The following is a 4,239-nucleotide window of genomic DNA, read 5'->3' on the forward strand; positions in this document are numbered from 1 at the left end:
TTGAACTGCCTGGGTCAAGATCTGAGCGAGGAAGAAGGTAAAATCGACCCATTGATTTCTATTTGTATTAATCAACAAGGAAGACCAATGCAGAAGAAGACAAAAATGAAGAAAAAATTCTTTGGTACAGTTCCCAGCGTATATACTTAGATAATGTTGACTTACGATGTACTAGTAGTAGTAACAATAAACTAACAAGGCAAACCAAAATGACAGATGTCATCCTACCCGTAAAGCTTTACTGAGTAAAGGTGTGGCCAAATTCGTTGCACGATTGTCGTACGAAATTGAAGGCATTTTTTGGGATTGTTGTTACCGAAAATGCAGTATTAGATTATTTGGTGCAGGTGATTGGTGCTGCCACAGTCTGCTTGAAAATTCAGGAACATCGTACGGTGAGTGTGGCCACGCCTTCAGTAAGGCTAGATAATTGTGTCTATTGAAACATACACAGGCGGTATTTAATGCTTTCCTTCCATCGTATAAAGTTGTGATATTGTTGCATCAGCTATGTACCGTGGCCGACAAGGACAAACCTGCGTCGCCTGCGCGCACACCTGCGTCGCCTGCGCGCAAACCTGCGTCGCCTGCGCGTATACCTGCGTCATGTCTGCAAAGAGCTTCCTCGTCTGCGCACGACTACCTGCGTCGTGTTTGCCAAGAGCTTCCTCACGCCTGCACAGAAAGAGCTTCCTCGTCTGCGCACGAATACCTGCGTCGTGCCTGCCAAGAGCTTCCTCACGCCTGCACAGAAAGAGATTCCTCGGCGACCTCGCTGCGCGCAACGAAAGCTCTCTGCACGGAAGAATACGTGTCACCCCTGCCTTGTTGAAGAATGGACGGTCCCCTATTATAGGTCAAGGGTCACATCGCAGTGACACTGTTCGCTGTCGTTTTTGTTTACTTCAGTCTCAAATTTGTTTTAGTTTTTATGCTTACAATGTCCGGCTGTTAAAATATGTAAATATTCATGCTTAATTTATACTCAGGCCATTCCAATTAAATTTCTTGGTACTGGGATGATTTTCAGAAAATTATTTGACACTTGTCTAACATGATACTTGTCTTCTAGCTTGTCATCCCAATGCTTCCACTGTTGTGAAATCATACTATGATTATCTATAAAAAATAAGGCAACATAGACAATATTGCATGGCAGGTTTTGTCTTTAATGTGTATCAAAAGCAATGCAAAAAACATGGTACAACACAGGCAATACCTTGGGTTTACGACAATAATATTTAAAAAATTGTACACAGTGATGTAACAAGTTATTTCTATCATGATCATAATGATTCCAGTCAAAATGCATGTATCTATAACCTTCCAATATATTAAGGTATGTCTTATTAGAATTGATCCTACCACATACACATATACTTGTCTGTTATCATAACACAGAACATTATAATTAGGGATGTCACACTAAAAATAGGGGGGTGCCAAGGATTATTAAAAATGATTCCATGTTATAGAGTAGATTTTTCCGGTCAGAATGCTTCATTTCGCATAAAAATTGGACAAAGTTGAGATTTTCTAGAATTTTTCAAAGTTTATGATTTTGACTTTTTCATTGGAAGATGCTTAAGTATTGGTCCTATGGGAATAGGCTAATTAGTCATGGCACCAAAAGAGACCATAAATCAACAATATCTGACATACATTTTATTGTATCTCTTAAAGTTTTCATGCTACAATCTTCAAATTTTCAGCATCTTAGGATCAAACAATTTGCCACAAAGGTCTTTAATTTCATCTTTTTACATACAAAAGTTTACATATTTTTCCTAATTAGGCTAATGATTACATAATTACATAATTACATCATTTTTACAGGTAAAGAGGTTCCCAGGTAAGATACAAATTGTGAACNTGTATTGTATTTCTTTAAATAAAAAAGAACGTTGCAGATTGGAAATCAGTTCTTGTGTCATGTTTGTTCAAGTACTAGTATCTTCTTCCTACAACTGCATATAACAGTTACTACCGGTAGAAATTATATTTACAAACATTTTGCAGTCGAAACAAACTCAAACGTTCCTTTTGGCAGTCAAATGTTTTTTCATAGGAAGTTGTTGGCGTAATCCATGCCTTTTTCTTGGTGATTTCTGTGGTATATTTCCAGTTGAATATGTGTTCCGACTTAATAAATATATATATAGCCGGCATGGCAGGTTTTCGTAAATTCTTTGCAGTTGGCAGATTTTGGTTACTTAGCGGTCTACAAATAACATGATGTACTGTATTTACAAACGCTCTAAGTATCAGGAAAATTGTCTTTTCCTTTCCCAATGGCAAAGTGAAGCTCACACACACTGTGACAGTTCACATTCCTTGCTTCAAGTGGCCCAGCGGAATCGTGCTTTCGCTTCAGTGGGGCCGGGGTGTGTGCACATTATATGGAAGAGCACTCCATATTTGGAAGAGCACTCCATATATGGGAGCCCGGATGGTAGATGGCGCGTAAAAATTTCGAACTTTGTCGTTCAATTTCGCGGTCAAAATGTGGCCCTGGCAAAAAATATGTTGTAGATTATAAAAATAGACCAAAAAGTCTACCATGTCAGATAGAGTTTTTTTTCTATATTAGTATTTCCAAAAAGTCCTCAGGCACCCTTCAGTATGACCTTAATAACCGAAAAGATAGTTTGCAAGATTCAATGTTCCATAACATCAGACAAGTGTAGTTTTTGCCCTTGGCAGCGCGCTGTGGAAGGTTCGCAGAATCGCGCTGTGGGAGGTTCGCAGAATCGCGCTGTGGAAGGTTCGCAGAATCGCGCTGTGGAAGGTTCGCAGAATCGCACTGTGGAAGGTTCGCAGAATCGCGCTGTGGAAGGTTCGCAGAATCGCGCTATGGAAGGTGCCTTGGAAGCGCGCTGTGGAAGTGTCGTTGTGGGCCTTCGTAGTGTTTGGCCTGTCGAACATTTCTCCAGATCTTAGATACCTGATGTCCTCTTCCTCTTCCAGTTGAAGTGACCGCTATCATCAAGTTGATCATTCTGTCACTTTTAGTTGAAGGAGGCGAGAGGTCACCAACCTAAGACTGATGTAGTTTGGAAGCCCTAGACACAAAGGTGTCAACAGATGTGGCTTCCACCGTTGTCTGAGGCAGAGCATTCCATTCTTTGACAGTGCGTGGCAAAAATGAGGCCATACGGTACTGGGTCCTACCACCTGGCTGTACAAACTGTTGGCCGTGCACCCTTCTCTCACGTACTGGGGCAGGCTGTAGTTTACCCCTAAGACCATCTGTGCAGACGATGTTATGCTGTATGCGGTATAGCATGGCAAGTCGGGCTGTCTTCCTTCGGGCCTGAAGACTGGGCCAGTTCAGGTCCTCTAGCATTTCTGTGGGACTTGACGTTTGCCTGTAACGTCTCATCACGAAACGTGCTGCTCTGCGCTGAACTGCCTCTAGCCTATCAATGTCTTGTTGGGAATGAGGGTCCCAGACTGTCGCCACATATTCAAGTATGGGGCGTACATATGTCCAAGCAGATGTTTCATTTTGGGTGTCTGTGTAGAGCAGCGGCCGATTTTGTTTCAGAGTTTGAAAGAGAATAGCCCCAAAAGGAATTGACGGATCGTCATAATTTTGGTGTGTACATAGATTGTTGTATAATTACGGATGAAAGTTTATGCATCCACTGCATTTCATGATAGGACTCTCAAACATGTGACATATGTAACTGATGTAGAGGGGAATATGGATAGACAGTAATTATGTAAATGAGATAATTTTCATACTTGATAAGAAAACCCTATAATTCCTTACTGGTAAATGATGGTATTTCAATTCTTGTGTCATTTGGAAGTGACGTTGAAAAGATGAACACTTTTAGATATGAACCATGTAAATCAGGGCATCGTTCACATTATCTATGAGGATCCACGAGCACAGTGATTATTTCACGGAGATCTGTGTCCTACGAATTCTTGTTAGCGTTTGTAACGGTGTTTGTCTTGTGGTAAACGTTTCGCCAGGAAAAAGGGGACCAATGGTACCACATGGTCCTGTGTCTGTCGGGCCTCCCGGACCTCCCGGAGAAAAGGGAGCCATGGGGCCAGCTGGTCCTGTGTCTGCCGGGCCTCCTGGACCTCCGGGAGAAAAGGGGTCCGGGGGGCCGGCTGGATCTGATGGAAAGGACGGGCCACCCGGACCACGTGGACCGAAGGGAGCCGTCGGGCCGCCTGGTCCAGCCGGCATGTCAGCGTCTCCAAGCTCTACCGAACCGGCTG

This window comes from Branchiostoma belcheri, unplaced genomic scaffold, assembly GCF_001625305.1.
Source record: "Branchiostoma belcheri isolate BF01 breed outbred unplaced genomic scaffold, Haploidv18h27 scaffold32, whole genome shotgun sequence".
NCBI classification, from domain to species: Eukaryota; Metazoa; Chordata; class Leptocardii; order Amphioxiformes; family Branchiostomatidae; genus Branchiostoma; species Branchiostoma belcheri.